Source organism: Podarcis cretensis (assembly GCF_951804945.1).
Source record: "Podarcis cretensis genome assembly, chromosome: 6".
NCBI classification, from domain to species: Eukaryota; Metazoa; Chordata; class Lepidosauria; order Squamata; family Lacertidae; genus Podarcis; species Podarcis cretensis.
The window spans coordinates 78,148,379-78,164,469 of NC_137175.1; the positions used below are offsets into that span (position 1 = coordinate 78,148,379).

Sequence of the window (16,091 nt, forward strand, 5' to 3'; positions counted from 1 at the left end):
CCAATAGAGTCAGCTTAGGATTCAACCAGCCATCAGACATCATGTTCTGACCCTCTCTCCAGCTTATTGCCTTTACCAGACTGCAACCTTTTACCCCTCCAACTCAAACTCTAAACCCTGGCTTTTGTTCTTCTAACCATCTCTCTCACCTGAAGGAGGGGCCCTACCCAACTGTCTTCTGGCACAAAGCCCCCCCTCATTCTGCCTTCCTAATGGCTCATTGCCTTCTTTTGGCTTATTGCCATTAGGTCTTCCTAATGGCCTCTCACCCAAGGCGATTTCCTGGTCAGGAAACTGGCCTGGCTTATATTTAAACATTTGTCTTGATTAGATTCTAACACCTACTGGAGCCAGGGAATTTAGGGTGTATAGCACCCACAAACTCATAACAGTTAAATGTGGTTTCCCATGTGCTTTGCTTAGCTGAGCTAATAGCAACTCAGAAAATAGTGTGCAGGTGAAGGGGTTAACACATTACCCCCATGCTGGTGGGATCGCATGGTTGCTATTATTTATTTATTCCCCAGCCCACACGTCCTAAGCCACACCCGCTCTCTCTAGGCCACATGTGTCCCCAACCCTGAAGTATGATGACATCCTTGAAAATCTGATAACGCCTCTTGCTTGACTGCATGGAGGATAGAGAGGAGTACATGAATGAGTGTGTAGAAACTATCCTACTGTACAAATATAAAATTTATATTCATTTCTCTATCCACAGTTGTCTCTGGTTCACCTCAGAATGAAAAACATTTCCCATTCCCAAAACAGAGGATGCTTTCAATTAGAGGTTTGTTCTCTTACTGCTCTTGAAGTCGAGGATTGTTGTCTGTGAAGTGCAACAAACATGGCCACTGAAATGCATGGAACAGACTGCAAAATGTGAACAGCTAGATCAGCTTGTTTAGTTATAGATAGAAAGAACCTTTATCTGCTCTGGATATGGAAAGCTGCAAGTGTGGGAAGAAATGCTCCACAGAGCATTGACACGAAACAGTTAAGTATATATAGAAAGCAGAGTTTTGTGAGGCCAAGCCATAGAGCTCTTGTATTTATTAGATTTGCCTTTGGGTTTTCTTTAGCACATTAATAGCAGAGCAAATGCAGCTGGCCCTGGGAGATTAGATAGCTATTGTTTATTATTTCATTCATTGTTCAGTATGTGCTCTTTTCTGTAAATCCTCCAATTCCTTTGGCATTTCTCTTTGTCCCAAGGTTAAAAGTGCAGCAAATCTTTATACAAACTGCAGCAGATCTGCATTGCAAGTTTGTCAAGCATGAGGGTTGCAATCCTCAACACACTAAGAAGGGCAGGGCTCATACTGAATGCCACATACTTTAAAAAAAAGAAAAGCTTTACATTAATAAACCTAAAATACAGTAAAATTCATTGAATCCAATTGATCTGTACAGGACATTAACATCTTTGGATAAAACAGGAGTGTGTGGGTGGCGGGTAAAATAGTCAGGAGACACAAAACATGTTAATAATTAGGAGCTTTGGAAAACCAAGGTTTGGCTCAGACAACCACATAAGCATTGCAACTGCCTTGCTGGAGGAAACCAAAGTCCACCTTGCCTGGCTTTGCAATTCCAACCAGCAAAATGCTTTTGGAAGCTCACAAAGCATCAAGGCATGAGGTCACGAGGGAGAGGGAGAGAGAGAAAGTGCTGTGGGATATACTGGATCTGAATACAGTGCCCAAACATACCGTATTTTTCGCCCTATAGGACGCACCGTCCCATAAGGCGCACCTAGTTTTTTTGGGGGGGAAATAAAGGGGAAAAAATTATTCCCCCCCCCAGGCGCGGGGCTGGGGCAGGGGAAGCCCGAGCTTCCTCCGACCCCAGCCCCCAGAGCAGGCAACTCTCTGCAAGCCGCGGGAGCCCAGCACCGGGCTCCTGCGCCTTGCGGAGAGCCGCGCGAAGTCTGGGTGCGCTGAGCTCAGCGCGCCCAGCCTTCGGCATGCAGGCAACTCTCTGCAAGCCGTGGGAGCCGACGCGGGCTCCCACGGCTTACAGAGATCTGCGCGAAGCCTGGAGAGCGAGAGGGTTCAGTGCGCACTGATCCCTCTCACTCTCCAGGCTTCAGCGAAAGCCTGCATTTGCCCCATAGGACGCACACACATTTCCCCTTCATTTTTGGAGGGGGGAAAGTGCGTCCTATGGGGCGAAAAATACGGTAATTCATCTGGGCCTGGAGCAACTCTGTAAATACAAGACCCCATCCCCAAATCCTTTGTCTGCCCTTGAGCTTCTTTGGGTCCTTATTTTTTGTTAAAACTTCTTACATCTTTGGCAAATAAAGTCAAATGACATTTAGCTGCTCTTCCCTTGCCCCTGGACCAAGGGTCGATTCTCCTATAAACTCAGGAAACTACAGGCCCCAACTCACACATATTCCGGGGAGCTGTAAATGTTATCTCAGTGCCCCTAAATTACTGATGGTGCTGCCTACTGCTGTGTTCTGATGTGGCCTCTACCTGCCCATGCACAGAAAAGACCAGCAGGAACTAAGGAAATCTGGGACTTGTAGTTCTTGGAGAGCGTGTTGCACATAGAGAGACACAATGACTCTGTGTAGAGCTTGATGGGTTAATTGCTCACTCTTCAGAATATTGCTTTATTTTGTTCCGAGAATGGGCAAAATGTGATGGGGGGTGCTGAGGATCATTTGGATGGCCTTGAACTGCAAATTGAACATGGGCTGAACTAGTTTGTTTTGTAAAGGGACGAATCTGAACTGGAATTAGTTCATTTTTGGACACCTTGAACTTGAACTAGAGCTTGTTCCTTTTTGAAATGAGCTCTGCAAGCTCTGGTGATGCCTATCTGTTGGTGCTCCCCTTAGATTCATGCATCTACTACCTCTTTCATTTCATTTCATTTCATTTTACTTTACTTGCCTCTTTGCGAACAACTGAGTCAGCAGTACCCCATATACGCACTTGATGAACTTCAAGCATGTCTATAAATGTTTTGCTGGATCAAGGCCCAAATGCTTTAATGATTGAGGTAAAGGTAGACTTTGCAACATGCCTGGAAGGTTTAACTTTTCTGAACTTGGATGAAGCAAAAGGGTAAGAGAATTGCAGGGCTTAGTGTGGGGTTTCACTGCATAGTAATTTATTTTCAAAATTTGTTTTAATTAACAGGCTTAAGGGAAGTGATGTTTAAAGGCTGTGATTTTGACATCATTGTACACCCCTGGTGGGGCAGGCGAGCTGAACAGATATATAGATTTGGTTAGGAAGCGTTGGTTAGTACTTCCTTAAGTCCTCCCAGTGAGAAAGACGAATGTGAACTACTAGAAATTGTTAAATGCAAATGGAAGGGGAGATGAGAAAACAGGAAGAATTATAGGGAATGAATTGTGCTCGCTTCCTAGGACTTCCCAGCTCAATTTTCTTTATGTTATAGGAATATCAGAAGTTGCCTTATTTCAAGTCAGACCAGTGGTCTAATGTAGGTCTAGTTGTAATCCTTGGTGGCTTCCAAAATATTGCTAACAGAGCTGTCATTTTTCTTGCTTGAATGCTTGTTCAACATTTCTAGTAATAAAGGAACCATGTACTTGGAGTAATCTTGAAACTGCTTTATGTCATGCCTGCCTTGAGCTTCCTCCAGCCCTCAAGTCTGTTTAAAAATTGTGATCTCAGCAGTGTGGGCTGTAACGATGTTTTTGACACGTTGCTGACCATATGACATCAGCCTGTGGGCAAATGTGTGTGTAACATATTTAGCATGTAAGCAGGCTAGAACAAGTGGTTTTGATGCCAAGAAGCCATAATTTCCTTAGTTTTCTCTTTTTTGCATAACAGGCAGAAAAATTTTTGCTTGGGTAATGGACAAAAGAGGCAAATCTCAAGGCATGAAGCAGAGCATAATACATTTTCTGTAAGTGGAAGCATGTTTCTTAAAGCTCAGCAGCTCAAGCAACCAGGTTGTATAAGGAAAATCAAACATTATTCACATGTAAATGGTGGTCAATTCCAGAGTAGGCATTTAAATCAGGATCAGTACTTATCGTTATTTTCCCCCAGCACCAGATATAATGTAATTCAAATCCTGTAACCCTCCCGTTTGTTTCCCATAAGAAAATCTCTAAACTTTATTAGTGAGTAAACCCAACTACTGTAGTGTGATGTCTGCCAATGTGGTTGTCCTAGACATGACACTATTTTTGTGTTTTAGGGCTTGATGTTTTTGCTGGTGTGCTCTCATGCCACTTTCCCTGAGTTCTGGTGGCCCTGCAGCTGATTCAGATGCAATTTGCAGTCTTTAAAATCACATGAAAGAAGGATTGATTTGAGCAAGAGAGATTTTATCTGCTTTAATCTGTTAAATGGAGTTGATTTATTAACAGCGCTATCTGCCCTGTCCTGTAGAACAGGGACAAGGAGCTTTTGGTTCTACAGATGTTGCTGGACTCAGCTAGCATAGTCAGTGGTCAGGAATGATGAGACAACATCTGTAGGGACACAGGTTCCCCACCCCAGCTGTAGAACCTTCCCAAACAGAGAGACAATGGACAGTGCCCATCTGGTGCTGTACATAAACTGGGGCTATTTTTATTTGCTTATTTATATAGCATCATGTATGTACATGAACCTTAGAAAATAATGAGAGGAAGAAGACAGATCCTAACCCCAAGGAGTTTACAATCTAAGAATAGACACAAGGGAAGCAACAGTTGGAGGGGAATGGAAGTAGGTGTAAACAGACGAAGAATATGTGACTGCAATGAAAATAATCACACATTCTTCCCCTGTTTACACCTACTTCCATTCCCCTCTGACTGCTGCTTCCCTTGTGTCTCTGTTCAGATTGCCAACGACTTCTTGGGGAAATGTAGTCTGATAATCTAGACTGATGATTAAAGACAAAATGATTTCGGATATAGCCTTGAGTCAGTACTAGCTTCTGAAGGGTGGGACACACACACACTTTTTCTTCTTCTTCTTCGGCGATTACTCGTAGACGAGTAAGATTGTCTTCCATAAGCATGGTTTTAACAGTGAGTCCATAAGTGACTGTGGAGGCCAATTCTGGAACCACATGTCCTTCCATGTGCCTTCCTCTTAGCATGTTTTTCCCTTGCGTCCTGGGTTCGAGTGTCTTCAAAGCCTATGACACCTTTGGTAAAGGCTGTTCTCCAGTTGGAGCACTCACAGGCCAGTGTTTCTCAGTTGTTGGTGTTTATACTACATTTTTAAAAATTTGCCTTGAGACAGTCTTTAAAACTCTTTTGTTGACCACCAGCATTACGCTTTCCATTTTTAAGTTTGGAATAGAGCAGTTGCGGTAATCAGATGGTAATCAGGCATCCGCACAACATGACCAGTCCAACGAAGTTGATGTTGAAGAATCATTGCTTCAACACTGGTGATCTTTGCTTCTTCCAGTACACTGATATTAGTTCGCCTGTCTTCCCAAGTGATCCCTCCTCACCAGAGAGTTCCATTTTTCAATAGGTAGGCAGTCAACATTGTGCAGCATTGGACTGGAGAATGTTTCTTTCTTTGAGATGCACGCAAAAAGGCTGCACTATACAACTGAAGAAGAGAAAGATTGAGTTCACACAGACAGCAAACTGGAAGATAATACAGTATGCACAACAGAAGTGCTTTCATAGTTAAATAGACCAGAACCTTTGCCTGAGGGGGTAGGAAGGTAGGAATTAACTGTTCCTCCTTGGTTGACTAGTGTGGCATCCTGGATACAATGGATTTGTTCAGTGCTTGAGGTCATTCTTCTATCTATGAACTATCTTACAGTTTTAGAAGCTGTTTCCTTACTGAGATTGCTCCCAACCCTGTGCCACACGAAGGTTTTATATTAAAATATAATACTAAATAATTAGACATTTTCAAATGTGCAAGTCTACCATTATGTTCCAGCTTTTTACAGGTCATGGAGGTTAAGAAAATTAAGTGGAGGATGTTTCCTAAATGAATTGGCAGCTCCTTTGTCCAGTCCACCAACTTCTGGGTGGCTGGGTGGGAACAATTAGGTTTTTCAGATCATGGCACAATTTAAAATAGAAATTGCTTGCAGGTGGTTCTTTGCCATACACTGACAGTAATTAAATGGTGTGGTCTGTGTTTTATGGCCCTACAGCTTAGATGCCAGTTCTTGTAAACAAACAAACAAAAATTCCCCCAATAGACCTGGATGTTAAGAACTCCTTCCTCAAAGTAAATTCCAAAGAATGTGTCTTTTAATGATCCTCAGAGACAAGGCACAGAGAGAGAGAAAAAAGTGAAAAGTGATAATGAACTAAAAGAGTTTCTCACAGTGCTTTCAAATGGTTAGGAGGGTGGTACAAATAAGTAACAAGAATTAGCTATTGAAAAACAACCTTTTGATAGCATTGTATTTTGGCAATACATTCATTTGATAGGTGTTAATTCTTAGCAGTACCTATGGAAAAATGAGCAGTGTTTGTTATGTTATGGGATTATGTTCTGGATGCTTTTAATTTATTGTCATAAAATGTTGGATCATTTTTAAAAAAGAATATTATTTCTTAAAAAATGAACAAAGTCAATATTTTCTCATCCATCTACTTTTTTGTTGGGCCGGTTCCAGGATTTGCTCCACCTAACAAGAGCTGAACTGAAGAAAATGGGAGCTAAGGATCAAATCCTTTCTAATATCTTGCTCCTTAAGGAAACAGAAAGAAAAGATGGTAAGAAGTAGTTTCTATCTAAAATTAATTTGTCAGTCTTATTGGTGAATTTAAAATGAACAGTTCGTTACTGGCTGCCAATTCATTTCCGTGGTCAGTTCAAGGTACTCACATTTGAACACTAAATGACTCAGGCCCCAAATGTCTGAAAGATCATCTCCTTCCTTACAGACACTCTGGAAAGTTAAGATTGGCAGATTGGGGCCTTCTTTGTAGTTCGTCCACCTTCAGAGGTTCAGGTAGGTAGTTGTGTTGGTCTGACACAGTTGAAATTAAAAAATTATCCAATAGCACCTTAGAGACCAACAAAGTATCTGAAAAGTGTGCATGCACACAAAAGCTTATATCCAGAACAAACTTAGTTGGTCTCTAAGGTGCTACTGGACAATTTTTAAATTTATTTCACCTTCAGAGATGTGTTTTAATGTTGTAACCTTCCCTGAAGAAGAACCAGGATAGATTCCCCAAGGGAAAATCCAGTTTCTCAGATAATCCAGTCGTTTTATGGTATATTAACTGTACAATTGTTTATCTTTATTGCTTGTGGTTTACTTAGTCCACAATCTGAAGTTCCAACGATCAGCCCATCAGGGAGCATTTCAGAAGTGCTGCACACCTGCCTTCTGAAGCGCCAATGATCAGCTGATTGTTGCAAGTTTAAAGCACAGAACAATGCTCTTATGTTCTTAAGGTAAACAGTTAAGATTAAATCACTTTTAATCATCTCTTGTGCTTTTAAAGTAAGTGTCTGACAGCCGATAGTGGGGAAGAGAGGCATTTGTAATGCACATGAACATTCTGATGCATAGGTTTCATATACAAGTTACACACTTTATTTTGCATCCTGTTGGAAAGATGATTGTGATTCTGAAAGACACAGCAAATTCATCTCCTAATAGTGTTTTGATTGTGCAAACTGTGGATTAACAGTCCTTACCAGCAAATCAGCCTTCTTTTTGCATTACTTCGTCCCTGCCTCTATTTTACTGAAAGGGGCGATTGAAGCTGAGCAGAGGAAAGCACAGAAAAGAGACTTATCATGCAAGAACTGTCCTGAACAAATGTGAATGTTGACATCCTCTGCAGATTCAGTGCCAGCTTAGGATCAACAAACTCAAGAGCTTTCCTCAGGAATGCAGAGGAGAACTTTTAAAAAACAAAACACATAATCACAGAGGAGTCCTGGGCGATAAGAGAAATATGAGAAAATGAATGCCTCTCTGCAATTAAAGCCATTATCAAAAGGGATAGTGTGTGCTTTGTAGGCACTATTTATCCATCAAATTCTTTTTCCATCGATCTGTGATTTCATATATTTTTTTCTTGAAAACTTTGCATATATATATATATATATATATATATATATATATATATATATATGAATGGGCCGCCCTGGTGAATTTTTTTATTCCCCCCCCTTTCAGTAATGTGCTGCCATGCTGCTTCTGAAACTCTTCTTCAGAAGCAATTTGCCTTGTATTTTAGTCTTACTAAAACTTTGCTTTGATCGAGTGGTGAGGGTTGGCAGTGTGTGTGGCCTAGATGGCACCATTCGGAGTGTGGGCAGTTGCAGGAAGTGTGGCAGTGTGAATTATGTTGGCTTGTTACAGGATAAGGGGGTTAGACATCTGAGAGCTCTACCTCCTTCCAATCAGCTTCGGCCTTGTATACCTGAAGGAGCATCTCCACCCCCATCATCCAGCCCGGACACTGAGATCCAGCTCTGAGTGCCTTCTGGTGGTTTCCTCATTGCAAGAAGTGAAGTTAAAGGGAACCAGGCAGAGGGCCTTTTCAGTAGTCTTGCCAATCTGTGGAAGGCACTTTAGCTGATGTCAAACAGATAAACAGCCATGTGATTTTTAAAAAGACATCTGAAGACAGCCCTGTTCAACCTGAAGGCACACCTGTTTAGAGGAGTTTTTAGTGTGTGGTATTGTGTTTTTACTATTTTTTGTTGGGAGCTGCCCAGAATGGCTGGGGCAACCCAGTCAGATGGGCATATAAATCAATTATCATCATCATCATTTTCCCAACAGCATGTCAGTGGGTGCCAAGTGGGCTTTTCTGCAAAACCAGAACGGGAACGGCAACTTCAAGCATCCTTGCTGAGGCCCTCGCATCTGTTGCAGATCAGGATTTCATGGTCTCCATGACAACAATATCTGTCTCGATTGATATCCGGCCTCTTTCATTTGGCTGGTCATATACTTGATTTGGTGTTATATTCTGAACAGGATGGTGATCATGGGTGGAGAAGTTTGACATGGTTCCCTTGGCATGGATAGAGCTCTGCCTGGCAGGGTTTAGGCTTACTGAGTGGAGGGCTTATTAGAACAATCTGCCCCTAGAGAAAAATAGATCCAGTCCAGATTAAGTCCTGCTGGCTCTGGGGCAATGTAATGCTGGCAGTCCCATCAAAGCGCTTGCTAACATCTGGAATGGAGAAACTACATGAGCAGTTGCTATGTTCACTCCAGAGTGATCTCTCTGTTTGGTGAGCCCATGTGGCTCCCTAGTTTTCTGAGGCTCCCTGAGCAATGAAACTTCACTTCCTGCAAAGGAAAATGCATGATGAATTTGACTGAAGTTGGGCTAAAGCTCATTTCAGAGCTCATCTCATGGCAGTGATGGTAGAAAATAAGTCTTGGTTTTCTGGCACCATTTTGTCCGTACAGAGTTGTCTGGCAAAATTGTTCCAAGTGCCTCCTGAGAGGAGATGGTTGCCTGTTGTGCCTTATTTGCGAAGCACTTTGTAGTCAACATCTCTGATAGACATTTCTGCCTTGACTCCAAATTGAGGGCAGCACCAGATGCAGCTGCTTCTCCTGTTTCTACGGATACTTCTTGGTTTGCATAGCCTGTGGATGTAGACAGAATTCTTGAAGTTGGGAGCTTCATCACTTGGCATGCTCAATCCTTGTCCTTTCTGGTTGATTAAGGAAGCCAGCGCTGGGTAGGCTGAGTTGGTTGGGGAACAAAGGACATTGTTCCAACAGTATTGCAGGAAGTGGTGGTAAAACCAGTATGGAAAAAGATCTTCCTGCCCTTTATAATGTTCATCCAGCAGCATCAAACATCTCACTTTCGGGCAAGGCACTCAAGAATATGGTGAGAAAATATGTGTGAAAAAGGAGGGGCTGGGGAGTTCGCAATTCCACATCCTACTCCTCATCTCTTAATCACAGCTAGAGAATAGGATATGTCGTTGCTGTGCATGCTGAGTCCCTTGTTTGTTGATAAATGTGTGGGAGTTTCCTTAATTGAACATCTTATGTAGCATGTGCAAATGAGAGTGCCTAGTGTTAACTGAGGAGGGAACTCAGAAGCTGGAAGGGTTTCCACCTTTACGAAAAGAGGTAGAACAATTTCTGCTCCTGTTTTTTAGACACAAACTGAACTGCAAGTTGTAGAACTAAGATCCTGAACTACATCTTTGCCTTGTTTCACAGCATTGCTGGTGAAAGAATAGGTTCATCCTATTCAAAGGGCCTGGGAATCTTGCTTTTAAATAGATCTGTTGTGTCAGTTAACTGTGACTACAGGCTATTGTTTTCATAGTGTGGACGAGAAGCTGTTATCTGGTCTGCAGCCCATTGTGAAGAGTTTTTGTTTTGTGTCTGCTATGGATAAAGTGCTGTGTCTAGGAGCAAGAGTGCATGATCAGTTACTCTGGGAATGCTTGCTTTTAGCACTTGAACTACACTTGAGCATCAAATTATTGTTGCTTTTTATCCTTCTGTTTGCAAAATATATTTATTTAATTTTTTTCTACGTAAAGTTTTTCCAATACTACAGGATAAAATGAATAGATTTTAAAAAATCATACTGATTCTGAACCCAGTTATTTCAGCAAATCCATACTGAACTGGAATGTAAAATCTCTCAACAAATTTCAGGTAGCTATGCTGATTCATTTGAAACAAATCCAAGAGCAACAGCAACATGCTGCTACAATTGCAGCATTTCAAAAACAATCAGGTTTTCATAGCAAAGTAGTGATCATTGCCTGTTCTTCTGATAATGTTTAAAATCCTCACTATCACAGCAAGAGTGTATTTGATTGGCTCTGATTTGCAGATTGCAGACTGGAGCCAAGCCCTCTAGTAGCTTTGCCAGCTGACAGAACATTCCACTTCAAACTCTTCCATATTATTATTCATCCAAATATTCTATCAGTACCTGTGTGGTCTTCTGGCTACCCTTCACAGCTATCAGAACTGGAGACTTCTAGACCATCTTGTTACCTTTTTTTTAGAAGAGCTGAACGCATAGACCTAGTTGCCAAAAATGTAAACAAACAGATCTGGCTTTTGTATGTCGTTAAGGAAGTTCTATTTTGGGTGGGGTGAGGAGACAAATGACTCTACTACCCTATCCTTTGAAGATTCCATCTGTATCCTTATTTTTTTCTGTTTGGAACCCTACTGAGCCACTTCTTTGTGGACATCACAAACTGAGTCTTCACAAAAGCTATTGCTCATTTTGTATAACAGTGGTACCTCGGGTTACATACGCTTCAGGTTACACACTCCACTAAGCCAGAAATAGTGCTTCAGGTTAAGAACTTTGCTTCAGGATGAGAACAGAAATAATGCAGCGGAAGCAGGAGGCCCCATTAGTGGTGCTTCAGGTTAAGAACAGTTCCAGGTTAAGAATGGACCTCCAGAAGGAATTAAGTACGTAACCAGAGGTACCGCTGTATTCCTGGAAGAAACTGAAGCAATTTCTATCCTTGCAAGATAGCATGTTTTTTATTCGAAGTTCCATACAGTGAGAGAGAGAGAGAGAGATCCAGTCGTCCTTCAAATAGTGGGAATATCTATAAGGTTGCCATTATGACACTCAGAGCTTCAATCTTGAGTTGCCCTTTTGTGAATGGAAAGGAACTGTGACCCAGAGTCCAATTCCATTTTTGGGGGATGGGGGCGGTAGCCCTGGGTTGAAAGCAATAGTTCCATTCTTAACTCTGGAAATGGTGCAAAGTCCTCCTGCATTTCATTATTTTCATTTGCAAGTACTAATCTGAAGAAATGGAAAACTAATAGGAAGTAATGCTGCATGATTTGAAGAATTATATGAGTGATACATGATCACATGACCCGAGTAATTGTCATCATTATGTTGCACTTGGTTGTTTCATGAGGAAGTGTGGTGTTTCTTTTGCTGTACTCATAGTAATGTGACCACTGAAAAATCATAAGATATACCAATGTGTGCATTCAACGAACTGGTATTTTGTACCATTTATTAACTGCTTTTAACTAGTGTATTTTAAGACTGTGTTGATGTATTACATTTTCTGAGCCACAGTCTTATGGTCACCAGACCACAAATGCAGAAACATGGGAAGGTGCCTTATATCAGGTCAGATTGTTTGTCCAACTAGCACAATATTGTCTATTCTGGCTGCTAGTGGCCCCTGGAGTCTCAGGTGAGATCTTTTGGGCAAAAGATTGCTTCATTGCAGGGGGTTGGACTAGATGACCCTCGGGATACCTTCTAACTCTACAATTCAATGATTCTTTCTTGAGAAAGTTGTTTTGCTCAATAAGTAAGTTAGCCATGACTCATTTGTTAATGGATTGTGGCCTCTGTCTTTTTATCATGTTTGCACTGCATATTAATATAATTTATTGAATAGAATTTTTCTGCGAAATGTATGTGTTCCACTACAGTTCTGAATTATACCAGCAACTTTCAAAAACGAACTTCTGTATAACAGCTACTGAGTGCCAGATGTCAGAATGTTATACGAACTTACTCTTCTATAAGTGTGCCAAAAAACTGTTTTGAATTGAGACATAGGCTCCTGAATTCTTACACAACTCCAAATGTTATTTAAAGCAATTTATCCTAAATAATCTCCTTTTGCTATGTTGGAACTTTGGAAAGGAGCCATTTTGCTGAGACAACATGAGATCTTTCATTATATTAACTTGAATTAACTTCCAGAGTGAGTTTATAAATTGAGCCAGGCACAATTTATGTAAGAGAGGGGGTTTTTTTGGTTGTTTTGTTTTTTTAATAAATGGTTTTTCAGAAATTAAAAAAATGAGAACTATTCTATCTTCTTTCTGGGTATCTTCAAATATGCTTCTAATGAACTCTGCCCTGCATGAAATCCACCCACTAGGCATTTCCTTTATGTTTGAGGGCTTCTTGTAAGTGCAAATAGGAAAAATCTTGTTCACACAATATGTTCACAGAGATGAGAAACCTCTGGCCCCCAGATGTTGAAGAACAGCTCCCATCATTGCTGACTATGGAGTCTAACAACCCCAGAGTGCCATAAATTCCCCATCCCTGACTTTATGGAACTCACCGTCATAAGATATAGTGAATGTCACTAGCTTTGTTGACTCTTTTGAAAAGGATGTCACAAATTCACACAAATAGGCCTATCAAAGGCTATTAACCATTATAACCAAGTGGAGGAGGCCTCTGGGTACTATATGCTGGTAAGTAACCGTGAAGGGCTGTTGCCTTCATGTACCAGCACACAACTTGGGACTGGTTGGGAGTCAATCAGACAAGGCTGGGTTTTGGGCCATTTACTTGTGACCCCGGTTTGAATGTTTGATTACTCAGTTTGGGGGGTGGTGGCACAAAATGTGGGCTTTGAAGCACAAAGTGGCACAAAATGAGCACAAAACTTTGGTGGAGAGACAGTGTGGTGTAGTGGTTAAGAGCGGTAGACTCGTAATCTGGGGAACCGGGTTCGCGTCCCCGCTCCTCCACATGCAGCTGCTGGGTGACCTTGGGCTAGTCACACTTCTTTGAAGTCTCTCAGCCCCACTCACCTCACAGAGTGTTTGTTGTGGGGGAGAAAGGGAAAGGAGAATGTTAGCCGCTTTGAGACTCCTTCGGTTAGTGATGAAGCGGGATATCAAATCCAAACTCTTCTTCACCTGTTTGGAGACAATCGGACAAGGTTGCATTTGGGGGCATTAGCCCCCGATTTGCTGTGTCAATTATGGGGTCACAAATTAATGGAAGGCGTTCATGTCCTGCTTCTGTTCTTCCTAGACCCAGTAGTTTTTCCTCTGGGTCACCCTTTCAGAATAAAAATTTGCTCATGCCCCTCCGGATTTCTTACTGATGAGAAATACATTGCAAAACAAAAAGAAAGAATTCCTAGCAGTGCCTAATTTATATAACATAGAACACAACTACTTTATAATATGATCATGGGACATGCAGCAACTATAAAACAATGCAGCTAAATAAGAACATGAATCATTCCTCAAATATAATGTTAATTGTCCTCAAATCTTCCTGCCACACTTGCCACCCTCTCCTGCCACACCAGTGTGGTGCACTACACCCCTTGAGAACCACTGTGCTAGAGGCAGCATGCTGACTACTGCTTGAAACAGATTTGGAGGTTGGGGGAGGGATCTCTTTTTTGTGATGCATGGAAGAGACAGATCCTCCCCTTGATATGTCCGGCATATGCAGCAGACTTTGGGATTGGTAGGAATGCAGTCTCACACATGGCTCCAGGATTTGCAGAACTAGGAATTATTGTTTTTGTTGAGCACCTCCAAATCCAGGCATGAGGTGAGAGGTTATTCCGTTGCCTTTCCTCTGGAACTTGGAAAAAGGGGCAATTAAAAAAAGAATCATTTAAAAACAAAAAACCACAAACATACACCCTACTATATGTCATCCTTTTAAGGTGATTGAAAGCAACAAGATGTGGGGGTTTTTGCTACTTCTGAACACTTGCAAATATTACTACAAAATTAATAGCTGCCCCTTCCACTCCCATTCCCTTGAATACTCTCAGTATGCAAGAAGACTCAGGTAGGGTAGGGTTGAGAGAACCACAAATAATGGCTAGCTACCAAGGCCAGCTAAGATTTGGAGAATCCCCAAAAAACATAACAGAAGTGTGTTGCATGGTAGGTGCAAAAGCTCAGCTTACACACTGTCATAACTAAGGACTGGCATTCTGCAGTGGAAGGAGCAGGTACAGTCACTTCTCCCCATGGTGCATATAAGACATTACATAAACCGGACACTCCAGCCATCGTCTTGTACTTAGGTCCAATGCATATGGTTCTTCCTGCTCCCTAAGGGTGGGAGGAAAGTGTGCCATTCAAGTCTATGTATGCTTGGGCCTGGGTATGGCACACCTGTGGGAATTACACTCTAATTCCCATTTAAACTCTAGTTCCCCGGGTCGTTTGACCCTTTAATTAGTTCCCTTTTCCCTCGTACAAAAACTACGCAAGGTGCTCTCTTTTAAAGTTTAAATAACAAATACATTTTACTTAGCATACTTGCACTTGCAGATTAAAATACACAACGCAGATAGGCGTTGCTTATGTTGCCAAGACATCTTACATAGATGTGCATCCAAGATAAATACAGACTAACTCTGAGGCAGGCAGCAGCACAACAGAACATACCTGCTGTTCAAACTGTTAAAAGACTTTCCTTAACTGCTGTTAACTGTACCAATTGAAATAACTGCCTCAGGCATATGACATCACACAGTTCTATAGCCCTTGTGAGCATTGACCCTTTTTAACTCGGCATTTGGGATGCTTTCATCCCACAGCACCCAGTTTGCAAAGTGCCTTATTTATGCTTACACTATCAACCATGGTAATCCTCAAGCCAGTTGAATTTGTGAAGTGGCCCAGTATAGTTTCCATTAAAAATAAATAAATGTTGAGTTAACTTCCTAGTTGAACCTGAATGCTGGAAGATTCAGGAGAGGCAAACGAATGTACTTCTTCATGCACAGTTAAACTATGGATTGTGATCCCACTAGTGGTGGGATGATTGTGTTCTGTCTCTGCTGCTGGAGGCACCAGGTTTCCGAAGAGCAGTTGCTGGAGATGGCAGGGTTGGGCAGAGTGCTGGTGCATTGTGGTCTTGCTTGTGTGCTTCCCATAGACATTGGGTTGGCCACTGAGAACAGGATTTGGTCTGATCCAGCAGGTTCTTCTTATGTTCTTAGCGATAAGTTTTATTTGCCCTCCTTTCATCCCTTTGTTTCCAAATCCACTGGAGCTTCCTCTTTCCTTTGCAGATGAATGTTTTGAAGGTAATTTCTGCCTATGTTCCATATTTAGTTCAATACTTCTTCTTTAAAATTTACAGTTTATAATCTTCAGATACTTTGATTTTTTTTTTAGACAGTGTCTGGTGGAAATATTAAAACAGAGTGTTTGATCCAATTCTAGATCATTCAGGTAAAAAAAAAAGACTTAAGGAAAGACAATAAATATTTTAGGCTAAGGTGCAAAGAAGATGAAAGAATAGGAGAAAGGTGACACCTGAGGTGAATTAAATCTACTCTCCAGTGGTTTCATCTGTTTTACTGCCCTTGTGAGTGACTGTATTTATAACATTCTTACAGCTGTCAGGATCTTGTTATCTTGAAATA

At 41.5% G+C, this 16,091-nt stretch overlaps 1 long non-coding RNA gene across 1 annotated transcript; it reads left to right on the forward strand.

Moving 5' to 3' along the window:
• Nucleotides 1-5,561: 5,561 nt before the first annotated feature.
• Nucleotides 5,562-7,939, forward strand: LOC307218943. Its single transcript, XR_013840165.1, has 3 exons — nt 5,562-6,691; nt 6,863-6,930; nt 7,685-7,939. It is a non-coding gene; the product is annotated as an uncharacterized lncRNA (long non-coding RNA).
• The last annotated feature ends 8,152 nt before the right edge of the window (nt 7,940-16,091 follow it).